Raw genomic sequence first — 20,038 nt, 5'->3', positions numbered from 1 at the left:
TTTACTCTAAACTGAATGGTACATTTTGTACGTTCCTTCTAATCACGATACCTATGTTTGACAAAGTAAACGTTTTACTTCAGTCTGCTTCACCACAAATACAAATTCTTCAAGAAATTCTCACCACATTACTGAAAGATCTATTATCAAAATTTGTAAAGCCAAAAGTTGTGAAAAGTGGTAATATTCTTCTGCTTAAGTATCATTTGATTGAAAATCAAAGAGAAGATGATGAAGTAGTTGTTGGGAGTGAAACTTCAGCTTTAGTGTCTCAACTAGAAAAAAAAAAGAAAAATTATTGTTTTTTGCTTCAGTGCGGAAATATTTTGTTGCTGCATGCGACTATATAGTAAACAAGTTTCCCCTCAAGAGTGAAGTTCTGAAACATGCAGAAGTGGCTCGACTAAATGAGTTTGAAATTGCACAGTTCTCCTCTGTTAAGTTTTTTGTGGAAAAGTTTCCATTTATCCTTTCTCTGAAGGACAATGAAACAATAGATTCAGCCATGGATGAAGTCTAGCAACAATTTGTGGCACTTCAAGTTGATGACATTTCATCTCTTCTAGAAAAAGAAGGTGCTGTTGATGTCAAGTGGGCTGAATTATCAAGAGTTCGTGGAGTAGATGGCTTCCTGAAGTATAACAGACTTTCAAAGATAATGCTATCAATTCTGTCAATCCGCCACAGTAATTCAGAATGTGAGCACATTTTCAGTATTTTCAAAAAAAACAGAACCCAATTTAGGTCCACCATGTATCTGAAATTTTGCCGTCTATTTCTGTGTTGAAATCAAGGAATTGTGTTTGTTATGAACAAAGGTTTACCTCAAATTTATTAAGTAAAGCAAAGAAGGCAACTGCTGCACATTCAAAATCTTAAAATTGCATCAAGGATGATAATCAGGAGATGACTGAAATATGTAACAAACATGTGATATAGCAAGGTATGTCTTTAAGTAATCTTGTTTAGTGAATACTATTGCTTTTGTTTTGTACTTGATCATTTTGCTTTTCATATGCATGCTGTGTAAATTGGCACATTCTGGATAGGTTTAGTTTCCCAGTCAGGGCTGCCGAGAGGGGGGGGCAAAAGGGGCAAATGCCCAGGGGCCCGGTAGCCTTAGGGGCCCGGGCGCCCGGCTGGGAAGTGGAAAATAAATGGCTGGAAAAACATTTTCCCCCTGCTATTAAAATATCTTGTACAATATATATATATATGTATGTGTATATATATATATATATATATATATATATATATTTGTTTTGTGTGTTCCTAAAACTACAGTCGATAACCAATAACCTAACCGAGCAGTAGGTACTAGTAACATTCAGTTCACACCAAAATACTTGCGTAGTAGCAGAAATGGGAACGTTACAGGGACGTCGGAACAGGGGGGGCAGCAGGGGCGAGTCGCCTAGCATTTCGCCCCCCTCCTTTTCCCGGAATAAATTTTTGGTCGTAGTAGTATTTTTCTCAACCTGTAGTTACAAATGTTGAAATGTTGCATTGGTGATCACATTGATTAGAAAATCAAATTTATGATTGTCAATATACTGTAAAATGATTGCAAATTCCTAGATGGTATTTTATTTAAATTGTACTACATCTACTGTCAGAGTAGTATTTAGTACATACTACGTCAACAAATTCTTGGAATGGTATATTTAATATTTTGGTTCGGAAACTCATTAAAAAGCACAATTTTGCATCTAAAATTCCAAATTTTTCATGACTGAGGTAACATCTGTTCGGCCCCCCACTAATGAAAACGTTCCGACGTCCCTGGAACGTTATAAATAATTAATATGTATTACAAATTTTTCAATGTAATGAACGTGGTTCAGTGTGTTTAATGTTTTCGAAGTAATAAAATTGATTATTACTTTACATTATTTTAATAATATTTACTTTCAGAATAAATTATTATTCTTATGTATTTTAAACACTCATATAATAATGCAATTTCTGATTACCATTTAAGATTTTTTTTTAGCAACATATACATCAAAATTAATTATTATTTGTATTTTGATGGGATTAACAATGTAAAAGTGCACTGAGATAATACATGCTAATGCTCTCTCTTTTTTTTTTTTTGCGTAACTAGGAAATCGTCATGTATGTTCAAATGAAGTATGCAATTTTACGATACCATATATATTTATGGTATAGGCCTACATAGTAGTGGTATTCAAAAAAAAAGGAAGGAGGGCCTACTACCCCAGCTGCCCAGGGGCCCACAAATTCTCTCAGCGGCCCTGTTCCCAGTACATTTTCAATATTGACTGTATTAGGTTTTCATTCTAGGCCATTGATATGCCCTTCATGTCATTAGTAAATTAGCAGAAACCAAATGGAATAGAAAAATAGAAAATAATTGCACATAAAGCATGTAAAAAATTGCCGCATTTGATTTACGATACATTTTCCCAATTTAAAAGTATTCTTGATGACCAAACTAAAAAGTTGGCAGGTATGACAGTGCATCTTTTAAGTGCTTGTGCAGTCTGCCAGACAGCACATAAAATATAGCTAATGTTATGTGATGTAAGTACTAAATTTGTCTGTAAATTGACAGTTGATCTAATGAGTTGCCCTTTGGGAATAAAAATATAATTTACCTCTGACTTGCTTGAATTTCAATTTGCTGTTTAAAAAGCTGAACATAATGTGCTGTAGCAGCGACATAGTTCCTGCAGCCATCGTAGGTCACAATACTTGTTACAAGTTATCTCGTCGTCGCCAGCTGGTAGAGGAGTGGGAATGGATTTGCCTCGTATTGAAAGTCCAGTCCATTTGCACCTAGCAGTACAGTTTGCATTACATTGCACTGGTGCAAATTTAAAGTAGTTATATTTAACTGTCCCTCAGCACTCGATTTAGAGATAATACAACTTAGCCCAGGAAAAGAAGGTTTTATGTCGGGAAAAATTAGAGACAAGCTGATATTTTCGCAAGTGTTAGGACCTAACTAGAGGTATATTTTCCCAAAAGTCCCCACCCCTCCCCTTTGTGCTTCCCCCCCTACCCACCCTTAAACATCCGATTTGCAAGCATTTGGATTACCCTTCATATCTCCGTTGTTATTTATCGCAGTCAAATTTTCTATATATAGTTTTATTCCTTATATTCTTATCTATAATAAAGTTGTATATAGTTTTGTTCTAAGATTAGCAGTTAACTAGATATTAGCTGAGGAATGTCAATTTTTACTATTTTATGTTAAGTTTGTTAAGAATTTTTAAGTTTAAAATTTTAATTTGGGACAATTTCACGAAATTCTTAAGATAAAAAGTGTAGAATGATTCTTCAGCTTTCCAACGGTATTAATTTTTCATTTTTTTGTATGACGATAACATGTGTATAACACTAGATTATGCGAGGAAGATGCTGCATTTTGTTTTACCCTTGGTGCGTGCTTCAGTGGGTGGCCTCAGGAGGTTAAACAACAGGCTTACTAGCAAGAGCGAGGGATCTGGCGTGTGAGTCATGGAAATGTCCCTAACCACCCCCGACCATAAATTTGTTAAGACATGTTTACTGTCTTGAGTAGCCAGTCTTCCAGAGACTAGTTCTTGGAGTGGTTTTGAAGTGTGCGGTAACGTTCTAGCGTGTATGTGCGTGATTTTCCAAAACTTCCACTTACTCTACATCACATAATAACGTGAAGTACTAGAAAGTACGGTGTTAATTTTTTGATAACTGAAGAAATTTTGCAACAGCTTCTCGCAAATCTAAGAAGGTAAGAATGTTTTCAATAACAAAAGCTAAGTATTATTGTAATAATAAAAAAACCACTTCTTCCCGTGGGTTGTTTCTATTCAGTGGTTATAGTGCTGTTCTCCTATCAAGACGATTTGGGTTTGGTTCTCGGATAGGACCACTCCCTTTATTTTTTTTTATTTTTTTTTTTTTTCATTTTCATTTGTACCACTGCATGGTCGGCTGTCGATTTTTTTTCCTTCTTCGGAGCCTTGTGCTATCCCCCACCCTAGCACTCCGGCCCTGCTTCATTCGCATATTAGCATCGATTGTAGATGCTTCACGTCTTAAGATCCGCCAGGACATTTTATAAAATATTTTTACACATAAGACTATATGTCGGCTTTATTGCAGTTTTCTTACTTTTTAAATTTGTATCACGTAAATGTGATTTCTATTGCAACACAAATATCAAACACCGTTAGGCCTATTGATGTGTGTGTCAATACACTGTTTTTGAAGTTCAGGAAATTAATAGATCATATAACTTAAATATTTTTACATATTTGTGTAAGATTTGTAGTAATATATTTTCAAAATTTTAATTATAAACTGATTCAATACAACATCTTGACTATTTATTGTAATGTTTTTATGGTTCTTCAGAATACCAAACTTACATTTTAAGTAAAAAAGTATACTATTAAAATGCGCATTTGTCAGTCTATGATAACTTTTTACTATTCGACAATTGCAAATCAACAACTTTCTAAGTGATGAGTAATTACATCTTCGTACATATGTTTCAGGATTGAATATACTTACCATGTTATAACAAGAATTCATACTAACCAAATTTTAAATGGAACATTTAAGTTTACTTTGTATTCTATGCGGTAAATATACGGAAGGAGATACTGTTGTTACAAAAGGGTTGAAGACAATAACAGAAGCAAGCATTCTACGAAAGGATGGGCTCCACGAGAACTTGAAAGGAAAATCAAGTGTTAGAGTACACAAACCGTTTAGGCAAAACTATACGAGACCATCAAGTATTAAAGCTGCAACTACATCATCACTAAGTCCTGCTGTATGTATTCCTTCAAAATTATCGCCTGTTTTGCGAAGTGTAGGAAATAATTTTGACTACAAAAAAGGTTGCATTTTTTTGTGGGGAAGAGGTAATTGTCGATTCTGCTTTGTATCGTAGGAAAAAAAGTTCGTATGGTAGCAACATTAGAAATTAAAGATAGTTTGTTGCAGAGATGTGAAGATCGGAGCGATGAATGGGGGGATCAAGTGAAAGCACGCATTTTAAATGTAAGTGACCTTGTAGCCCCAGAAGCACGATACCATAAAAACTGTCATGACACTTTTTCAAAGACAAACCCAAGTGAAGGATTTGCAGGCAGACCGATGATGGATAAAGAATCTTTTTTAATGTTGTGCAGTTACATTGAACAAAGCGATGAATGCCAATATTCAATTCAAGAGTTGCAAGATATAATGGCATGCATTTCAGGGAAAAAAGATACATATTCCGACAAACACCTGAAAAATCTTCTTCTAGAACACTTTAAAGAACACATTATGGTATCTAATGTCTCAGGTAGAAAGAACATTGTGTGTTTGTCTGATACTGTCCATAAAATTTTTGAGACCTGGTACAAAGAAAGAGAGAGGAACCTAGATACAGAAAAACTTAGGAATGTATTGGCTGCAGCTGACATAATTAAAGAAGATATTCAAAAGAAGGCATATGATCATGAAACATATCCAGGTACCAATGACATTACATGTGGAGGAGAACATTTGATACCAAATACATTAGCAGCTTTCACACAAAGAGTTACGAAAAATAAAACGTTTCAGAGTTTGAAATGGTAGACAGAAAATGTGTAGTCATAAACCATGCTATTATATCAGATGTAAGACCCAGATCATTTTTGTTACCACTTCACATTGGCTTAGCTCTGACACTTAATCGTTTATATGGATCTAAGCATTTTATCAACATGCTATCTTTTATGGGTATTTGTGCATCCTATTACGAAGCTTCCGTGTACATTAATGCTCTCGTAAATTCAGGATCACTAAATGTCAATGAAGATGCTTTCATACAGCATGATTTTGATAATGCTGATGTCAATGTTCGAACACTGGATGGCGTGAACACGTTTCATGCAATGGGCGGGGTCCAAACTATTACCCCAGATTCTAGTGTTGAAACTCAAGTAAAGGTTGCATGGAAATTTTCTGGAACATTTAATCCAGAATGCATTAGGATACGATCTTACCCAAAGAAAAAAGCCCACAACGGACTTAGTAGCATTACTGTGAAAGACTACAACGAATTAAAAGCTGAGCTGAAAAATTCAGACTTCACAGTAGCAACCATGTTTCCTCTAAACTCTATTTGGCTTTCTGGAATGAATGTCCAACCAGGATTGAATGGTTTCATGAACCTCATTAACAGCAGAAGGGGAAAATGTGACTCAACATATGTCATGGCTCTTCCATTTATTAATTTGGATAAGTGTGTAAGAGAAGCTGGAGGCTAGAGAAACGTACTTAAGCCAATTACCACATCTAAGCCTTTTGCACCAAACGATCTGTTGCACATAGTGTCACGTTCATGTAAATCTGCATGTGGGAACTATTGTGGATGTCGAAAGACAGGTTTACATTGCTCAGCTATGTGTGAACACTGCAATGGTCTTTCGTATAACAATGCAACAGCCATATATGAAGATGAAGATGCAATTGATGATTTATAATTATGTATGTAGGCGTTGAGTCGAAAATGTTATGAATAGATCTGTTTGTAAAATACATTGAAGTACTTTTGTTGTAAGTAGAAATTGTCTATACAAATTAAATAGCATGATGTGTAAATAATAGCAAAGTTTGGAAATGAAAAATGCACATAAAGAAGTGAATAATTCAGTAAATGTCACAACAGCTTGAAGTGGGTGGGTGGTCCGTGATGCGGTGGATGATACTGATTGCTCTTTATCACATACTGTGAATAAGCAGTCGTGTATTTTAGTTCACAGCTGCCGGTTGTTACCCAGTCCGGGACACGGCGGGTCCATATATGGTGGATAATTGAACGATCCTATGTGAGTTAGGGTTGAAGCCCCTCCGAACATAAACTGGCAAAAATTATACAAAAATTAAACCAACTTTGTTTCTGTATTCTGAACTAAACTTGTATATATAATTTATTTAGAATAATTAGGAAGAATTATCAGTAACTTTTAAGGCCAGCGGAGCGAGCTTGAATAGGGTGCGGCAGATTGATTTTAAGTCCGGGTTGCGAGAGGTGAGTTCTTGGTTTACTTACGGCCCTCTACTTCATGTTATCGTCATCCAAACTATGAAAAATTAATACCGTTGGAAAGATAAAGAATCATTTTACACTTTTTATCTTAAGTGTTTCGTGAAATTGTCCCAAATTAAAATTTTAAACTTAAATATTCTTAACAAACTTAAAATAAAATTGTAAAAATTGACATTCCTCAGCTAATATCTAGTTAACTGCTAATCTTAGAACAAAACTATATATAGAAAATTTGACTACGATAAATAACAACGGAGATATGAAGGGTAATACAAATGCTTGCAAATCGGATGTTTAAGGGTGGGTAGGGGGGAAAGCACAAAGGGGAGGGGTGGGGACTTTAAGGAAAATACACCTTTTTTTGGGTCCTAACACCTGCCAAAAGTTCAGCTTGTCTCTAATTTTTCCCGACATTTATACATTTTTTCCTTTCATTTCCTGGGCTAACTAGAGCTGTATCGATCCACAAAATTTTGCAGATGTGCCCGTACAACTGATACAGGAGAAAACTCATTTTGGTTAAAAAAAAATTTATAAATTTACTAAATTACGCTAAATAATTCATTCTACGAAAAGCATGCAATACAAATGCACATGTATTTTATTTTATGAACGGAACATACCTCTCTTTTTTTAACTTGTATTTTTAACTTGTTTTTTATTTGTTTGTTGATGACCTGTTAGTTACTTATTGAAACATGAATTTACTAATAGAGGCTGTAAAATTTAACAATTTAAAATGTAATTGTATAAAATACAATTATTTAATAATAGGTAACTATGAAATATATTTATTCACAAAATGCAAAGTTGAAAAAATTAATTTAATATTTGCAATATTTTCTTGACTTTGTACATGTTTAAAATTAAAGAATGGGAATTCCAATACCATGTTAATCCGTGCAGCTGTAAAAAAATTTACAGTACCAACATTTATACAGAAATGTGTTTCATCTGGTAGCTTTGCACGGGAAAGAGTAAAAGTAACTTACATTATGTGGAGTCCTGTATTACATATTTGGTGACTATTTTTTATTCAATTTTACAACTATATGTAAGTTTTTATAAATGTATCCATCACAATATTACAACCATCTCTTTGCAGTTCAAGCAGTTGACTGTGCTGGTGATATATTTATTTACGATGTTAGATTCAAGAAAATTATTAAAATATATTTTGTTTTAAGTTTGATATGTACGGTAGGCACACTTAGTTAAGAAATTATGCAAGTTCAAAATATGTAGTAGTAGTATGAAAAGTGAAAAGAGTACTTATGGATTTTTAGGTTATGACAGGCACTTTCATTATTCATTAATATTGGTTGAAAATTAACAAGCATATCATGAATCGGCATAACGCTTATTCAACTAAATATCAGCAAAATCTGTTTCTGCCTATTCATATCAGCACAGCGCTAAATATAAGGATAGATGTAATTCTTGTTAAAAACATTTTTGGAAGAATATAACTATGTATTTTTTCCTTTTTCCCCCATCAACATAGATTTACATAATTTAAGAATTGTTATACAATAATTAACTTCTTAAGATTGGTAGCTACTGTTCAAAGAACAATATTTTGTTCCTATATCATGGTTTCTACACCCAAATCTCAGATGTTAAGTGAGCAGTTACTGTGTTAAGAAAGAACAGATGTATAATTTTTTTGCTTTTGGAGAGTATAACTGAAAAATTTTCCGGTATTTTACCTGAGAATTTTCCCAGACATACTTTTCCAGGGAAAAAAATGAATCATTTGACCCTCGCTACTAACAGTTGCTGGGCAGTGCCCGAGACTCCTGGATGCCCCAGTCCGTCCACCAGCTGTGGCCTGGCTGGTGGTTCACTGTCCGACTGGATGGCAACAAACATCCACTATCCACTTGCCTTGCAATGCAGTTGAAGCTCTTTTTAATATTATATTAGATTTGTCTTGGCCAGGAAATTTGCTATTCATTTTATATGAAGCTTTAAACAAAAAATTTAATTAGGTCTCTTTTTGTATATATATTTTTATGCTATATATTAATATTATGCTTATTTTATAGTTTTTATTGAATGGTGTTACATTTAGGTCCCAATTGGTTTATCACTTAATCAGTTCGAACTTTACAAATGTTAAAATATTTTTTTATATAATTCCAGTATTTTATAAATACAACCTTACTGATAACAATATAAACAATTCGATCCTACTTGAATATTTTAAACATTTGATTTGATATTTGCTTCGCATTAAAAAAAACTAGTATTTGCACATGCCTAGTAATAATGACCTCCATCCTTTACATCAGTGACTTTTCATTTTGTGTGTGTGTTTTGTGGTTGCGTGTTTGCCAAACACCACAGTGATGTCAATATATTATTCCCTTAAATTTTCGTAGTCCCAACTATTTATCATTTCATATTTAGTAGTATTATGCTGGTTTGGATAACTTTAGAGTACAGTTTTGTATTTTTAATGGAGTCATATTAGTTATATTTTATTTAGATCCAATGCACTTGTAAAAATAATCTGAGCTTTGAGAGACATGTTTTCTGTGGGAATGTAATGCAACTAGGTTTATCTTTTAATGGCAAACATTGTTTATATATTTATATATATATATAACCAACATATTTTCAATAAGAAAATAAAAACCTGTTTTCTCAACTGTAAATTATTTTGACATATTGTCATTAATAATTTATTTAAAAAAAAAAAAGTGTGTAAAGATCCCAAGATTTGTTTTAATAATTAAGTTCTAATATGTATTTCGGCACTGGGAAATTTTTATTAGGGAAGACGAGGTTTCAAAATTTTTCAGTTAACATTCTACATATGCTTTGATGAATAAGTATATATACAAACAAAATTACTGTCAATTATTTTTATGGTTTGCCTCCTTGGGACTACTAATTTCAATTTTTAATATTCTCTTGGATAAAACGTATCAAATATTTTTTAATGTTTTACGTGTTTGATAGATATAGGTATGCCAACAGTTACCGGGGAGACTTGTCAACAGCATGTCTTTGTCTGCACACTCAGTGAAAGGCGCAACAAGCTACAAGCAATCAGCCACTGCTGTAGCTATAGAAAATTATTCTGGCATCATTTGACAGTGTTCCATCTTCCATGTGTGATGTATTTGAGGGTTTCCTTTTTAGTTTCGTCAGTCTTTCGCGTGTCAAATAATATCACCATATTTTTTTTTAATGAAACTGTAGTCTTTTAACATGGGTGAAAACTGGAAGGAAAGAAATGGGACACTGAGATTTTGATTCTCTCAGAGAGAGAGAGAGAGACTACTGTATCTGCATCTGTCTGTCTCTCAGAGATAACTGTGGTTGAAAGTGTGTTTAAATTGAGTCCCCATTAGTTTTTACTAACCAGGTTATCTTTACTAATTGTTTAAATAATCTGCTGTTAATTGATTGTTAAGATCAGTAGAAACCAATATCATTCCACTGCTTTTTAAATTTTTTATTTATTCAAAACAACACTACTTTTGTACTTTAAGGTTGGTGGCTGTGGAAAGAGCCATACATAGTTATTTTCAATTGGTTGTCTCTCTTTCGCTCATGTTAGTTTCTATCTGGCCTTCTCAATGCTCTGGTCAGCTATATATCCACAAAAGTTATTTTTAGCACTGCATTTGTGATTTACTGCAGAACAGAGAAACGTGTATACTTATAATTTAACATTGCTATCAAGTGTGAACATCAGCTACCAATTGGTTATTTTTATATTGTGTGGTCCACAATGCTTTATTTTGCATTATTTATCACAATGGAAATGGCAGGACATGAGAATTAATTTCTAACAAATCTGTACTTCAAAAGCATCCTGATATGATTTCAGTAGATGAAGTGACTCCCAGGAGTGTATTTGAAGTTCTGTGAGCGAGAAAGTGAAATTGTTACCATGTCAGTCTTTAATTTTGCATTAGGTGCCACCTTATTATGTATTTGATATTCCAACCAAAAGATGTGGTTCTTGTTAGTATGTACTACTGTGATCATATGTTGAAAATATTGTTTTACATACTTATACTATTTGCTAGAATATTTTCAATCAAGTGGTGGTTGAAGATAAGACGTTGGTTTTCCTCTGACTGACTTATCTGTATCAAGGACTTTGCAGAGCCAATGGCTAGTGTTATAGTGTACTTGTATACCTGTGCGTACTGTGTACGGTACTGTCAATGCAACGTCTTTTATTGTGATTATGTATGTGACACAATTTCCCTTTCTCTCTCTCTCTCTGCGTACACTGACAACAGCTGTAATTACTATGACATAGGTGTGTGGTGACACACCAGTCTGCATACAACCAGTGAAAACAAAGTTAGGCACCAACACAGAAGTAATCACACTGACCTATGTACACTCTAAATCACTTAGGTATTTGTAAAGTTTGCTACAGAAATATTTTCTGTTATTGAGATTAGTAATGTAGATAGACAAACTGTAAAGGAGGGTTCAGATTTAACAAATAGTAGATAATAATTAAAAGAACTGTAGTTTGAAAAAACACACAAATCATTTATAGATAATATAGAAATTAAATTTACAAACATTTATGCTGTTTAGACAAGGAATTCTAGACATAAATACTGTTTGATAAAATTGTCTCTTTGACAAATATTCATGAAAACAACTGTGTTGTTAAATTTCAGTATTTTTGTAATATTTGAGCATCCAAACTGCAGGGATATTAACTTTAGTCAATAAACTTAATAACTTTTTAACATCAGTACAAAGATATTTCCTACAACTGACCCACTAATTACACTTTTATTTCTGTCTGTAACACATAAGCATCTTACTAAAACTATGGTTAGTCGAAGAAGAACGTTTTTAATAATGAAACGTTTAAATATTCATATCTTTCAAATACTGAGTTCGTGGTCCTTTGCTGTGCTACCAACTCAGCACGTACAAAAGCCAAGCAGAAACATTGTAGTAAAAGTTCCTAAATGTCATTACGGTAGTTTCAAAATAATAGTTTTAAGTTTATTCATCTTATATAAATTTGTTTAATATGTTCATGGCATGGTCAATGCAATAGGTACTTAGAGGGTTCAGTTGAAACAACTCAACTGCCACTCTGTTGGCATAGAGTCATTGTCCAGACAACCTGTCCATTGATTGTTTAATAACATAACACTATCATATAAATATATTTACATAAATAAAAGTCAGTGTCATAAATATAAATAGTTTAAATCCCATCTGTAGCATTGTTTTGGTACAAAGCAGTGCACACATTGCGGTGGAGTTGAAACTAGTCAGCAACCCTTGTGCCGTCAGCGAGTGGAGTACGTGGCAGGTTACACAAGTGTGCGAATGGAGCGTGCAGCCCAGAGTGGACTGGGTGTATTGAGAAACCGTACCAGTTTACCGTGTTTTCTCACATAATCGTCGCACATTTTATTCTAAAATCAGTGACGGCTGAGCGTTCATAGCCGACGGACGTGCGCGCGCGCTCCCCGGCTTTAATGTGCTATTATTTCTTCACTATCGTTAAGTTCGACTCATAATTGATTCATCGCTGCTTAATCTTTCCGACTTTCATGGGTTTTCATTACCCGATAATAATGATTCGATCATTGAATTAGTTCCAGACACGGTTACTAAAATGTTCAGATCGCCTACTAAAAAAGTGATTTCTAATTCGCCGGGAATATCTGAAAAAGCAAGTGAAAGTTCATCGAAGCAAAAATCTTCTAGTGAAGCTTGGACGGTAAAACTTCTGGATCCCACCATGGAAGACTTAATCTCGGCCGTGAAATCCCTCAGTATGAAATTTGACGAGTTAAAAAGCGAGAATATGGTGTTAAAAACCCTTCTTATCGACTCTCGTAGTGAAACTGCAGAGATAAAAAATGAACTGCAACAGATTAAACAGATCTTATCTTCTAAGACTGATTCTGTTAATTCATACAGTCAAGTAGTTAAAAAAGTCTCCTCAAACAAGAAACCTGCTTGTGTCGAGTCATCCGGTGTATCTGGCAACAGTGCGCGCACCAGTGACCCACTTACAACTCAGCGTGTCTCCAACGACGTCATCAGGAAAAACGGTAAACAGCTCGTCGACGAAGACGGCTTCACCGTAGTACAACATTCACGCAAGTCCACGAATAATGAAAACTCCGATAGAAAATTATCTAACACGGATCGTAAGAAAAATCCCTTGCAAATTGGCATCAGGAATGTTTCCACATTAAAAACAATTGCTAAACCTATTTACAAAAAAACAAAAGCTCTCTTTGTCACGCGTTTTGAGCCGTCTGTCACGGAACAAGAAGTCGTAGATTATATTTCCAACGAACTAAATCTCAAGCAAGTCAAAGTGGCCAAGCTCCGGACAAAGCATAATTCTTACGCCTCCTTCCATGTATCTGTTCTGGAAGAAGATTTTAGTAGAATTAATAATATTGTTTTTTGGCCCAGTGGCTGTTTAATCAGTCCTTTCTTTGGAAAACTGCATCAAGACCAAATTGTTAATACTAATTCATCTCCTGAAGCTCTCGGTAATTCTACCCAATTACCTCCAAGTTCCTGCAGTACATCGTCACCTTTTATGCCAGCAACTTCTATGCCAGGGCCTGGAGGAGTGCTTCCTACTCACTTCCCAGTGAATGCCCAATCTTAATGAATGGGAAATTGCATATCAGAATGTTAGAGGACTTAGAACAAAATCAGTTGAATTCTTTGATAATCTTATTAATACTCAGTATGACATAATCTGTCTAACAGAAACTTGGTTCAACGAAAGATGTATCAATGCTCATTATTTCACCGATAATTATTCTATTTTTAGAACTGATAGGGATCCGCTACTCTCATCAATGGAACGTGGTGGCGGAGTGTTGATCGCAGTGAACAAACATAAATTCCCTTCTGTTCAGCTAATTCAATTATATGACTATCGTGGAGTAGAAGCCGTATGGATTAATATTAAAATTGCCTTTAATAAGTACTTAACATTGGGTAATATTTATCTTCCTCCAACTACATCACCTAATCTATTTACATTGTATTTTGAAGCTCTTGAACAAAAACTCGTTAATTCTCATGATAATGTGATTATCTTAGGTGACTTCAATGTACCTGGGATAGATTGGAAAGGAAATCACTATTTCAATATTGCCCGTGCACATGTCAGATCCAAGGCTCAGTGCCTGCTTGATTTCATATCTAATTTGGATTTATTTCAGCACAACCTAATACAATCTTCCAATAATCTTCTAGATCTTTGTATTTCTAATCTATCCCATTGTGTGGTTGAAAAAGCTGTTGAATCTCTGGTCAAAGAGGATATCTATCATCCTACCCTACTTATTAAACTACTTATTGAGGCGACCTCACACAATTTTACTCCAGATTCTATTTTCAGAAACTACAAAGCTGGTGATTACTTAAGCCTTTATAACTCTCTAAAAACCCACAATTGGGATGAATATTATAACACCACTGATGTAGATGCTCTTGTAGATCAACTTACATCTTGTATCTGTGATAAAATCAATACTCACATTCCATTATCCACACGTAAGGCCTCTAAACATCCTTATTGGTTCTCTGGTGAATTAATTCATGCCTTAAAATCTAAAAAACACTTTCATAAACTCTATAAAAGAAACAATAATACTCAGTATTACCTTCTTTTCTCTAAATATAGAGCAATAGTTAAAAATCTTATTAAGCGTGATAAAACTAATTGGAATCGTAGTATCAATAATAAGGTTAAGAATAACCCTAAAAAATTCTGGAGATATGTCAATGTTATGAAAAATGGTTATAGTGAATCCCATTCTCTTAATGTCAATGGTGATATCTGTAATGATCCTGGTATTCTTTCTAATGTCTTTGCTAAGTACTTTGCTAGTGTATATGTACCATCCACCAACCACCCTCGTATCATTGATCCCGATATTATTCACGATTCAATTCCTGTATCATTCTTATCAGAAAGCCAGGTCTTATGGGGAATTAAATCATTAAAACCAACTATGTCTACTGGTCCTGACGGTATACCAAATTTCATTATTAAAGGCTGCTCTTTTATTCTAATGCCTCTATTGTTGCATCTATTTAATACAAGTCTAAAATCACAAGTATTTCCCACTAAATGGAAAATAGCTAAGGTTATTCCCATACATAAAAAGGGTAGTAAACTCAGTGTATTTAATTATAGGCCTATATCATTATTAAATGGCTTTACTAAAATCTTTGAAAAAATAATATTTAAACATATTAACTTTCCAATAAACAACAGATTAGCTCCTAATCAGCATGGCTTTAGAAATAGTATGACAACTTCTACTAATCTTCTCTCATTTATTAATCCTATATACAATAAAGTTACAACAAGGGGGCAGGTTGATGCATGTTATTTTGATCTGGCTAAAGCCTTTGATACTGTCAATCACTCCATTTTACTAGCTAAACTTTCTAACTTCGGTCTCTGTAATAATTATATAACCTGGTTTACTAGTTACCTTAAAGATAGATGTTTCTTTGTTTCACTTAATAAAAAAACTTCTACTTTATATCATGCTACTTCTGGTGTGCCTCAAGGGGGTACTTTATCTCCCTTATTATTCAATATTTATATCAATGATATTTTTAAAGTTCTTCATCATACTACTGGTTTTCTGTTTGCTGATGATCTTAAAATATCCAGAGAAATTTCCTCCTTAAATGACTGTCTGCTTCTTCAATCTGATATTACTGAAATTGATAATTGGTGCAAAATGAATTTAGTTTCACTTAACAAAGATAAAACAAAAATTATTTCTTTCACAAGGAAAATTCATCCAGTTAAATATGATTATTTTCTTGACAACTCAAAAATTTCCAAATCTCTTAGTATAAAAGATCTTGGTGTTATTCTTGATTCCAAACTATTCTTTCATCAACATGTTAATTCTTTAGTATCCTTTTCCCGTAGAACCTTATATTTAATAAATTATATAACTTACTATGCATCTGATACTGAATCCATTCTTACTCTTTATTTGTCCTTAGTTAGAAGTAAACTCGAATATTGCTCAGTTATCTGGAACAGTATTAACACCACCGACAGTGACAAAATTGAATCCATACAAAATAAATTTTTCAAAATAATTAGTTCTAGACACCATCAATTACCCAAATTAGAATCTCTTTCAAATCGTCGCATCCATCTGGATGCCCTGTTTGTGTTTAAGTGCTATAGTTCAAAAATTAATTGCTTATACTTACTTGATAACTCTGGTATTCGAGTCCCGCAGTTCAAAAGCCGCCTTCGATCCCTATTATGTTCCTTACACAATAATAATGATTTAATTTACAGACTTATCTCAAATTTCAATAAATATGAAAATTTTATTAAAAACTTCAAATTTTAATTTTTATGATTACCCTAATATTCTGAGTAATTTTATAATCCTGTTTATTCTTCCAATTTTAGATCAATTAGTTAAAATTATCTCAGTTGCTGTTTTGTTTTGTTTTGTTTGTTATTGTGTCGTCCTTTATTTTCCTGTGTAGGTTGTATTTATTCGCTTGTATGTGCGTCTTTTATTATCCTGTTTATGTTGTATTTATTCGTTTGTATGTGTCGTGTTTGTATTACTTGTTCTGTGCACACCTCTAAAGCTTCGGCTGTTGGTGTGCATGTCACAAATTTTAATAAATAAATAATAATAAATAATAAATAAATAAGTTTGAAAAGTAGGGGTGCAACCATTACGCGGGAAAAAAATTTTTTTAGGTAAAGTTATTCATAAAAACAAAACCCGTTCATGGAAAGTACTTACATTTATTTAAAAAAATGGTGGAGTATACAAGAGCACGCCAAACAATTTATATTAATAATATTAAACAAAAACCTTTCTTCAACTTTAAATAGAAAAACTATAACGCGAACGCAAGCCACTTGAATCTGACGTGAACTAACATGTCGTAGTACACACTTGCCGCGAAAGAATGCGGGCTATCAAATGTAGTTAATTCGGTACCTGACAGAGAGCGCGCGTTGCATCCAATCGGTGAGATATCGATATTCGACTACATGCGCGCGCTCTATACGGGAAGCAACATAACCAAACATGAATGATGCACTGGCTACATTTTATAAGCAGTACGCCGCGGCAACGCAGACAATCAGATAAAGGAAATACCGTTTAAAAAGTCTTTAAAAAAATTCACACCTCAGACAACTTCGTATATCAGTTAATTAAATAAATAAGTAGTAATGAATGACCGAATTGAATTTTAGATTTCTACTTTAAAATACATCAATTTATACGGAAAAGATACCTACATCGGTACACCGCGGCGATGCAGACGATCTAATAAAGGAAATAATGTTTAAAAAGTCTTTAAAAGAAAATTTACACATCAGACTTCTTATTTTTCCGTTAATTAAATAAGTAAGTTATAATGACAGAATAAATATTAGTTTTCTACTTTAAAATACATTGTTTTATATGTAAAAGATACCTACACAAAGCGCTCTGCATCTACTAGCGGAACCAAAAACATGCAAGTTTACGCGATAAGTTTTTTTATCCCAATTTTGATGCCTAAAATTTGGGTGCGACGATTACGCGAGTGCGACGATTATGCTATAAAAGAGGGTACCTAACTCAAACCCCAAGTTGTAAACACAAGTTATAAATATGAATCCAGTTTAACCCAGTTTTTTTTTTAAGCGTAAGTTAAGTAAAGAAGATGACAAGCACAAAAAAGTGGGAGAAAACCTACAACAAAATAAAAATACCTAAATTTAAAGGAGTTTATTTTTTTTTTATGATATCATTGAAAATATTGACGAAGTAATCCATCAACAAATAAAATTAGTAGGCCTGTTAAGGTATGTGATAAATAGTTTTTGACAATTTAAAAAAAATTGTATTTTTTTTTTACAGCACACAATTTCCTAGTTGAAAATGGTTTTAAAATCCAAATATACTTGTCTTTAACAAATTTAGCATGTAAACTTTTCATTTTTTTACCTGCCACCATTTCAAAATTCATTAGAAAGTATATTCTGAATACTAAACATTTTTCTCAGTGTGGTTAAATAAACATCACGTTATGGAGTTAACTGGGACATAATCAGCGTGTATGTGCAGGTCAGCTCACTGTAGGTGTCCGCGGGCAAGTTGGCGATCCATCCTTGTGTGCACCACCATATTCTGAACAAAACTATGAGAAACTTGCACGAACCACGCTAGGTAGCATTTTTCCTCATGTTAACGTATGTTTGGCAACCATGTGCTCACACAGTTGCAGGCATTCTTGACAAGAGCATAGTGACAAGTACGTGAGACCTCGGCAGGTTGTTATCACTGCCACCCTCGTATCGCTTGTATCATGGCCCCTCCCCACGGGATCTACGCCCATGGCTTGTATGGCCAATTACATGTCGGGGTATCGCTGGATACGAGCAATGAACGAGTTAGGTAGCAATCAAAATTATAATTTAAAATTGTGGGACTGCACAAAAAATGAAAAACGAGATTGGCAAAGTTTGTGACATTGAAAAACAACATTGTAGTTTGTTCAGAAACATTCTTGCTTATTAAAAATTATTAATTTGGTTTATGTTACTATACTAAAGGTGAATTTTCATTACTGAATTATATTTTATGGTTACTTTAGGATTAAAAATATATTTTTGTGCCCATTTTAAGTATGAGTTATGATTTGTGGAGGTTGGGTAAAACACCAAAAAGAGACAATATTCACCTGGCAGGTATAAATTCTTCAATAAATTGCTTCATTGTTGTAATGCATCTTCAGTAATACATGTTAATAATTTGTTAAGTATGCTTTGTTTCATACTTTGCTTTGTGTTGGCTGATACAGTGGTGTCAGTTGTACAGTTGTTATACATATTTTTGTCTAATGCAACGCCATTAAATGACACACAAACAAGTTATATTTGAAAATTGTGATTTGAAAAATAAATGTAATGTGCATCAAAAATTAAGTGAGAGATTGCATACATTGTTTTCTATTATATTTCACGTGACCATAAACATTTACAGTTTTTTTTATTCTGTGGCTAAACTATCTTTAATGCAAAGTTTTCTCTCGGTAAAGTATGCAATACTACAAAGTTTCATCTCTCTCACAAATTATTATTTGTGTCAAATATTAGAACATTAAAAAAAAATAATGATTTGTATTTCTTTTATTGTAGTAATGTAAATTAATGTATGTTTGACCAAAGCTATGCAAGTTTTTATTGCAATATAGTGGGAATATAAGATAGACAGCAAACACATAGCAGTGGAGTTAAGCAGTTGAAAGTAGTGAAGACATCATCTTATTAGCTAGATGAGCTACAGAATTAATTTTTGTGTGGAAACTCAACAAAGAATGAGTTTTTGCTGTGTTGCACTACAATTAAAGCTGCAAAATGACAGTATGTTTCCTAGTAGGTAATTTTACACACACACTGGGTCATTCTATGTTGGTAATACCCAAATACCCTAATATCTTTAAAGAACAGCATTATTACAAGTAAAACCAAACTTTGTACAAACCATTGGCTTGAACTGAATGTGGATCTTGCTGAAAATAACCGTACATTTTTATTAAAACTTAATAAATTGTTAAGCATTGGATCTATTACTGTGGTGTATATTGTGTGATGTTCGTTGATTAGTTATTTTTTATTGAAAAATTGTTTTCACAGTTTTGGTATTTATTATATTTATCAAAGCAAAATGTTTTGTTTGGGTTTTGATAAAATTGTCATGTCAAAGCTTAACCTCAATTCTCAGTAAGATTTCTAGAAAAGCGAGAATCTAATACTGTAACTATAAATTTATACTGTGATTTACACTAGTCCATTTTTAAGTTAAGAATTGAAAATTTAAGCATTTCTGAATAGTAAGCAGAAATGCTTGTTAAATGTTTTTCTAAAGCCCTAATTATCTCTTTTCTTTACAAATGTCAAGATTTTCAAACTGTGTGAATCAGCTAACTCAGTAATAATAATATTAT

The sequence above is a fragment of the Bacillus rossius genome, chromosome 1, assembly GCF_032445375.1.
Source record: "Bacillus rossius redtenbacheri isolate Brsri chromosome 1, Brsri_v3, whole genome shotgun sequence".
In the NCBI taxonomy this organism is placed as follows: domain Eukaryota; kingdom Metazoa; phylum Arthropoda; class Insecta; order Phasmatodea; family Bacillidae; genus Bacillus; species Bacillus rossius.
The sequence above is the reverse complement of the archived record's forward strand: the minus strand, read 5'-3'. Positions refer to the sequence as shown.